The following is an 8,906-nucleotide window of genomic DNA, read 5'->3' on the forward strand; positions in this document are numbered from 1 at the left end:
TCCCAGATTTGGTTACTTTTCCCCACATGTTAATTTCAGAAGTTTTTTACTGGGTGAATATGGATTGACAATATACCAGAAAGTAAAAACACACAGGAGATTTGTAATACACAATGAAAAGGAATTCTGTTATAAGTAATCTGAAAGCTTAGTTCTTTTACCCATTCTCCGTTTTACTTAACAACTCCCAGTCTATTAAGACTTTGCTTCATTCAACAATTTCATGTTAATCATCTTTTGTTTTATAGCCCCTTATTTTCCTGCTGCAATCAATATCCCATCAACTTCACCAACCATCTACTCTGTGATCTATGAGATGATGCTGGTACAGGGCTGAATTTATACCAGAGCAATTTGCCTTAAATGTTACCTGCATTTTATCTAGAACTTTTTTTTTCCAGTTTATTCTCATAATTTTATTACTTCTCACAAAGTTGCTTCCCTGCTTTTAGAGAATAGGAAGTGATAAGTAAAATATGCAGTGGCTATATAAGAAGATACAGAAGTCAAGCTTAGAAACACAAAAGTTAAGTCCATGAAATGATGCAGGTTAAGGGTTAGCTGTTTTCACACTGTGTGGCTGCTGCCACGCAAACTTGGTGAATTCATTTCCACCTTGCTGGCAGAACTGGATCTTTTCAGTGAAATTGTGTTTTAAAGCATTTTTGAATCCTGCTGCTATATTCAGACTGCCTAGACTCAAGCAAAATCAATCAATTTCAGCACTCTGTAGATGCATCGTACTGATAACCTCAGATCTCTTTCCTTCTCTATGCTTGCCTGCATTTGGCTGGTGGCAGCTGTCCTTTAAATCATTAGTATAAATCCAAGTTGCACACACCACAGGGGTTCTGAGTTCTTTCTAAAGATTAATTTAGAAATTAAAAGTGCATTATCCCCCTCTAAAAATACATTACCCAGACTGTGATGCCAGCATTTTTAATAAAATAAATGATTAAGTTACCTCATTTAATCTTATCACCAAATGTAATTGTTTCCTTATCACTAAGAAGTAGGCAATTAATTCTTTCTTGATGTCTGTTAGGACATTTTTCTCACAAAAAGATTTTAATGGTAGTGATGACATCTTCCACTTTTCAATGATTGCTATATTCATTTTAGAAGATACTATTTTCTTCTTAAATCTTAACTCTAATGCCCAGTGTCCACATGAGGCAAATATATATTAATTTGTTCCAAGATGTCTTTTTGTATTCTGTTTTGCATGTGTAAGAAGACATAGTGAAAAAGCAAATTCAATATGTGTGTAAATTCTCTTTCTTTCTGATATCACTTAGATGTTGTCCTTTAAGGGGAAGTTCTCACAGCAACTTATTTTAGAGGCTTAATTCTACTTAATAATACTTGCCCTGATATCCTCTCAGGGATGCTTAAAATGGGGAAAAATGAGGAAAGTGGGAAAATGCTTAAATATAAAATTAGTACACAAAGTGAGACATTTTAAAGAGAGTGAGACATACCAGGATAAAATAAGATAGAGTACGTGTCAATATACATAATGTCTAGTTATGTTGATGAAAATTATTATAAAAGTATGTTAATCATGCTTTTATTGATGTCTTCTAACTTCTCTCTCCCTCTCTTTCCCCCCGTTTTTTCTGTAACTCTTATATTTTGTCTCTATATAAAAAAATCCTTTTTGTAGGTGCTATCACCCTCTTAACTCTGGAATTCTGAAATTACCTTTTACAGCTTGTCATGTCTGGTGGTCCCAAACATATGTTGCTTAAAGTAGTAAATGACATCAATTTTTTTCTCTGGGCACCTGAGTGCTCTAGGTGACCAGCATGGCTATAATGGGGGATAATCCCTTTTACTGGAAGAGAAGGTTGCTTCCTAAGAGGTTTTTTTTTCCCTTGGTGCATCACCTGGAGTTAGACTAGGTTCATCCCATAGGATCATTGCTACATTAATTCAATTCTGATCTTGCACCAAAGCTATGGCCTCATAGACTCATGCTGAGAAAGATTACCATTTACAAATGAATGTATTTGCTGAGATTTTACCCCTCACTAACAAAAGTTGAGAAAGTTAGAGCTTTTTATTGGGCAGCAATTACTCAAAGGCAGTGTCATGCATTTACAGGAAAACTCTTGTAAAACTAAAGAAAAGTAATTTACTCACACTGGGAATAGATTTAACACAGGTTAAAAACATCTTTTCCTCCTTTTCTGCCTTATTTTTTGTGTTTTGTAAGAGGTTAAGATCAGCTCTGAAGTATTATTAATGTGTTTTATTTTACTGGCAAAAAGTAGTTTTAGTCCTGTAATGAAATTCCACCATTTGCTAATGATGGAGTATAACTTTGAAGTATAACTCTTTCATTGCATGCACAAATTATGTTATGGATGTGATATTATGCCATATAAATGTGAGTTTTTGTCATGTTAATTTATGACTGACAGATGAGAAGACTTTAGGGGAAAGACAAGACTGGCATTTGGACAGCTAAAATGTATAAGGGTGACACATTCCAAGATCAGTTTTCAGGAAAGAATTATTCTTAAAATATGTGTTTAAATGTGAGTAGCTAGACCATGGTTCTTTAGGGCTTATGGATGCAGAGTGCCAGGACTGCCAAAAAAAAAAACCCCCAAAAAACAAAAAACAAACAAAAAACCCCCCCAAAAAACACAAACAAACAAAAAAAACGAGGTCAAAGATCAGGTGCTTTGGAAGACTTTGGACTGCACCTGATTCCACTTTGAACCCAACCAGAAAGGACAAAAGCATCCCAGGAAATGGGTATTAGCAGGGCTTCCAGGTATTGGGGCCAGTTGCCTGAGATGGTCCCCAACACTCCTCCATTCTCTGCATGTCCTTGTTGCTTTTCATATCAAAAGACAAAACAAGATGCCCTCTGCTTGAATCCAGGTTGGCCTTGTGACTGCTTTGACCAGCAGGATGTGATGAAAATGGCATTCTGGCACTTTTTTTTTTTTTTTTGCTCTTCAGGGCTGCACCCACAGCATATGGAAATTGCCAGGCTATGAGTCAAATGGGAGCTGTAGCTGCTGGCCTACACCACAGCCATAGCAGCAATAGATCCGAGCTGCATCTGCAACCCACACCACAGCTCACAGCAATACCAGATCCTTAACCCACTGAACGATGCTAGGGATTGAACCCCCATCCTCATGGATACTAGTTGGATTTGTTTCCACTGAGCCACAGTGGGAACTCCTGCATTCTGGCACTTTTAAGCCCAAGTCTTAAGAGTCTTCTGTTTCCTTCCTCTTGGAATCCTCACTGTTAGAAATGAGTCGCCATGTGGTATAAAGTGCAATCTGTATGGAGAGGCCGTGTGGAAGAGAATCAAGAATGCTCTGCTATTGCTCCAGAGGAGCTTATAGCATCAGTGCCATCTCTGTGAGTGAGCCATTTTGGATAACCCTGAGCTCCAGGTGAACTGTAGTCCCAGCTACTATCACATGTGGTGGAAAAACTACCCAGCTGAATCCAACAACTTACAGAATCATGAAAGGTGCTGCAGAATTACTTCTACCACCAAAGGATACCTTATTCTATTCCCAGAAGGGCCCTTGTAGGTCATGCATGTCCCTGAGTGTTAGAGTGAACCAGTCACAAGATAAAGGGTTTTGTATATCTGCAATTTACCTGCCTGCTGAGAGCTTATGCCTCCTTAGCTTTCATGCTGTAGTAAAGCAGACTTTTGCATTTTAAATGGATGGTTGCCGTGTGTTAGGCTGATGTTAATTCATGGGAAACATGATGCCAGAAAGACTCTTGAGGGTGAGGTTATAAGGTTAGAGAGAGGCACTTCCCCAGTTCTTGGAGAATGATTTTGGCTGTGATAGTGACAATGGGTGAATTCTGACTTTTATTTGAAAAGATCTCATGAAATTTTGTCACAGACTTCTAAAGGAACCTTGATCATTTAGGCAGGAATATAGTACTTTCATGTTCTAATGAACATGGCAGAAAAACACAAGCTTTGTTCAAGAGCTCTTTACACATTTATGCTTTTGCATGTTTTACATTTTACGTTTATGTTATACTTTAGCTTTTTCAATATTGTGTTTTAGCTTTTTTCCCCTGATCAAATCAAGGCTCATGCTTTTATATATAGATCTGTGCTTTGTTTTTCAAATGTTTAATTTCCCCCTTAACTTTAATTTTTTTTGGTTTCTTGTTAAAGATTTTTTTAAAAACATCATGAAGTTTATCTTATTTACCCATGGAACAGTCTGATTTTTTTCAGAAACTATAGGTGATAATAAAGACACCAAAAAAAGTGTACAATACATATGAGGAAAGGAGAGAAGATTTTAAAACTATATATTTGAAACTAACTTTGAGCTTATAGAAACATAGGGATAGTACACAAGCCATCTGTATACCTTTTATCCATATTAACCTATCATTAACATTTTATCTCACTGCTTTCTCATTTGTTTTCTTATCCTCCATGCTCAATGTGTGTGTGTGTGTGTGTGTGTGTGTGTTTTAAATTATTTTCTCTTTTTTTTGGTCTTAAACCATTTGAGAGTAAATTGCATTCATCATGGCCCTAAAATCTTCAGTGTATATTTCCAAAGAATAAGGATAGTCTCTTAAATATAGATGATCAACTTTACTATTTATTTATTTATTTATTTTTTAATTTATTGTTTTTTTTAGGGCGTATGGAGTTTCCCAGGCTAGGGGTTGAATTGGAGCTGTAGCTGCTGGCCTACACCACAGCCACAGCAACACCAGATCCAAGCGACATCTTCAACCTCCAGCATAGCTCACGGCAATGTCGGATCATTAATCCCCTGAGCGAGGCCAGGGGCTGAACCTGCTTCCTCATGGATGCTAGTCAGATTCGTTTCTGCTGAGCCAGGATGGGAATTCCAACTTTACCATATTTAGTATTGTGAAAATAATTTTATCTAATCTACTATTTGTATTCCAGTTTTGTCAATTGACCCTATATTGTCTGTCATAGCCTCCCCCCTCACACCCCGAATTACATGATCCAGTTTGGGAACAGATTGTCATGTCTCTTTAGTCTCCTTTAACCTAGAACATTACCACAGCCTATTTTTGCCTTTTATGACATTGACGTTTTGAAGAAAGCAGTCTCATTTTTAAAAAAGGGATTCAAAAAGTTCCATTCAGATTCCATTCAGGTATGTATTCCGGGCCAGAAGTGATGTGTCTCCTTCTCTAGAGGCACATGATGTTCACCTGCTCCTCAGCGTTGATATTAATTTTGATCACCTGGTCAAGATGTTCCTCAATTTAACCCTGTAATGTTCCCCCCGCCCCGCCCCGGGCATTTCCAGCTAATAAGCTATCTGGGAAGACCAGGCAAATATTTTACTGCTCATGACAATTTCCCCTGAGATTTGGCATCTATCAGTGACTCATGCCTGAACCAAAGTTTAATATGATGGCTGCAAATTGATGATTTTTTACATTCCCCACTTCTTCCACATTTAACCAGTCAACATTCAGCATTCTACCATCAGCAGGAGCTCTTTTTTTTTTTTTTTTTTTTTTTTTTTTTTTTTTTTTTTTTTTGGTCTTTTGTCTCTTTAGGGCTACACCCATGGCACATGGAGTTTCCTGGGCCAGGAGTCTGATCAGAGCTGTAGCCACCAGCCAATGTCAGAGCCACAGCAAGGCCAGATTGGAGCCGTGTTTGCAACCCATACCGCAGCCCACAGCAACGCCGGATCCCTAACCCACTGAGTGAGGCTGTGGATCTAACCGGAAACCTCATGGCTCCCAGTCGGATTCATTTCCACTGTGCCAGGACAGGAAATTTTCCTCTCTACTGATTTTTAATCTTTTTATTATTTGTTTGGACTCATTAACTCTATGTTTTTGATGATCTATACTTCATTATTTTAGAGTTTAAATTATCCCAGGCTGGGATCATGGGAGCATGTTCCAGCTGCCTCTTGTGTCATTGTGATACCACCGTCTTTTAAAAAAAGCACTTTCTTGGAGTTCCCATCACAGCACAGCAAAAATGAATCCGACTAGGAACCATGAGGTTGCGGGTTCAATCCCAGGCCTCACTCAATGGGTTAAGGATCTGGTGTTGTGGTGAGCTGTGGTGTAGGCCAGAAGCTGTAGCTCCAATTCGACCCCCAGTCTGGGAACCTCAATATGCTGTAGATGCAGCTCTATTGAAAAACAAAAAACAAACAAAACAAAAAAAGCGCTTTCTTACTTTCTGCCATAAGAAGATATTCCAGGGTCACCTTGTATCTACTCTACCCTAGTCCTGAAATCAGACATTTCTTGAAGGAGCCCTGGATTTTTTTTAGTGGGGAATGATAATAGAGAAAAAGATCTCCGGGCACTACTATGCTAGAAAGATAATTTTTTGTGGGGTTAAGTTGGATTTAGAATGCCTTTTACTCCAAATTTTATTTAAAAGCTGTAGCCAAGATGAGGCCTATCTCCTCTTATAAAAGAGAAATGACTAATTTTCTGCCTTACACCAAAATTATTCATAAATTCAAGTGACTATATCAGAATGAGGTACATATTTGAGGATGTGGTATAGACAATTAGACTCTCAAATCTGCTCTTTAGGATAAAATTTCTTTTTTTTTTTTTTCCAGGTGCACCCATGGCATGTGGAAATTCGTGGGCCAGGGATTGAACCCACACCATAATTGACCCGAGACACAGTTGCGGCAACACCAGGTCCTCAACCTGCCATGACACAAGAGAACTTCCTAAACTTTCTTTTTTTTCCCCTTCTAGAATCTTTTATAATTAGCACTTATAGTGAAAAATGTAATATATGAATAAATTTGCTGTATTCTAAGAACACAAACTATATTACTAAGTGTACATAAGAGTTTGACTGAGTTCTTTATAGATGTTTTAGAAATACTCTGGGGTTTGGCTACAAACTCCTATAATTTCACTTCATGTCAAAATTATTTGCTTGTCTTTATGCTTTTGTTTCAAAAATTCTGAGATTCAGAATATTTGGGGTATTATGAAAGGAGAATAAAAAAAACTTAAGGTCTGGGAGAGATGGGATTAAGATGTTGGAAGAGAAGGACTGGAGCTCAACTTCTCTCCTAAAAACAACAAAATTCACAACTAAAGACTGAGCACTCTTCACTCAAATGGACCAGAAATCTTAAAAAAGATATCCTACTCCAGAAGAAAAAGAGGAGGACACATCGAGGGGGAGGAGGGGTGATTTCACAATATAAACAACCCCATAACTCCCAGGTGGGAAGCCCCACAGACTGGAAACTAACTGGTTCACAGAGACTCACCTACAGGAGTGAGAGTTCTGAGCCCCATATCAAACTCCCACTTATGGGGATCTGGCACTGGGAGAAAGAGCCCCTGGAGCATCTGGCATTGAAGGACAGTGGGGCTTGTGTGCAGGAGCTCCACAGGACTGGGGGAAACAGAAACCCTATTCTTAAAAGGCACACACAGAGTTTCACATGCACTGGGTCCCAGGGCAAAGCAAAATCTCCATAGGAATCTAGGTCAAACCTGACTGCAGTTCTTGGAGGACCTCCTGGGAAAACAGGGGTGAATGTGGCTTGTCGTGAGGGAAGGACATTGGAAGCACAGCTCTCGGGAATATTCAGCAGCCGTTCCTTTCTCTGGAGGTGGCCATTTTGGGAAAATCTGGCCCCACTCATCAGTTAGCTGCTGAGAAGCTTCAGAGCAAACAACAATCCAGGTGGGATCAGAGCCATGCCCCTCAGCAAACAGGCTACCAAAGACCCCTCAGGCACACAGCTGCATCTAATCCCATCCAGAGACTAAGCCCCACCCACCAGAGGGATTAGAATTGGCTCCACCTACCAGTGGGCAGGCGTCAGCCCCTCCCATCAGGAAGCCTACAGCAAGCCCCTGTACCAAGTTTACCCACAAAAGGGGCAGACATCAGAAGTAAGAGAGGCTACACAACTCTATTATATGTAAAAAGGTCACCACCAAAAACCTATACAAATGAAAAGACAGAGAACTATAACTCAGGGAGAAAGAAAAAACCCCAGAAAAACAGCTAAGCCATGAGGAGATTCTCAGCCACCAGGAAAAAGACTTTAGACTGTTGATGCTGAAGATGCAAGACATTGGAAATAAACTGGAGGCAAAGATGGATAACTTACAGGAAACACTGACCAATGAGATACAAGATATAAAACCTAAACAAGAAGAGATGCAAAGTACAATCACTGAAATAAAAAAAACACTAGAAGCAGCTAAGAGCAGAATAGAGGAGGCAGAAGAACGAATAAGCGAGGTGGAGGACAGATTAGTGGAAATTACAGATGCAGAACAGAAAAGAGAGAAAAAAGATTGAAAACAAATGAAGAGAGTCTCAGAGAATTCTGGGACAATGTTAAATGCACCAACATCCATATTATAGGGGGGCAGAAGGAGAAAAGAGAGAGAAGGAGACAGAAAAATATTCCAAGAGACAATAGCCGAAAATTTCCCTAACATGGGAAAGGAATCACTCGCTCAAATCCAGGAAGCACAACGAGTACCATGTAAAATAAACCCAAGGAGGAACACCCCGAGACACATATTAATCAAAGTGTCTAAAATTAAAGACAAAGAGAAAATCTTGAAAGCAGCTATGGAAAAGAAACACATAACATACAAGGGAACCCCAATAAGGTTATCAGCAGATTTTTCAGCAGAAACTCTGCAGGCCGGAAGGGAGTGGCATGATATACTAAACGTGATGAAAGGGAAAAACCTCCAATCGAGATTACTCTACCCATCTAGGCTTTCATTCAGATTTGAAGGAGAAATCAAAAGCTTCACAGAGAAGCAAAAGCTGAGAGAATCCAGCAACACTAAACCAGCCTTACAACAAATACTAAAGGAACTTCTATAGGCAGAAAGTAACAAGTGAAGAAGGAAAGGAAAAA

General features: G+C 39.1%; 1 long non-coding RNA gene across 1 annotated transcript in view; it reads left to right on the plus strand.

The window, feature by feature from the left end:
• Positions 1-8,179, plus strand: part of LOC146395137 (uncharacterized) — a 120,353-nt gene extending 112,174 nt beyond the window's left edge. The window contains exon 4 of the long non-coding RNA XR_014831882.1: positions 6,606-8,179. This is a non-coding gene — a long non-coding RNA (uncharacterized LOC146395137). The remainder of the gene's footprint in view (positions 1-6,605) is intronic.
• The last annotated feature ends 727 nt before the right edge of the window (positions 8,180-8,906 follow it).

The sequence above is a fragment of the Sus scrofa genome, chromosome 17, assembly GCF_054392235.1.
Source record: "Sus scrofa isolate SSC_HxYL_T2T_F1_AM1 chromosome 17, Sscrofa_HxYL_maternal_Yorkshire_Landrace_v2.0, whole genome shotgun sequence".
In the NCBI taxonomy this organism is placed as follows: Eukaryota; Metazoa; Chordata; class Mammalia; order Artiodactyla; family Suidae; genus Sus; species Sus scrofa.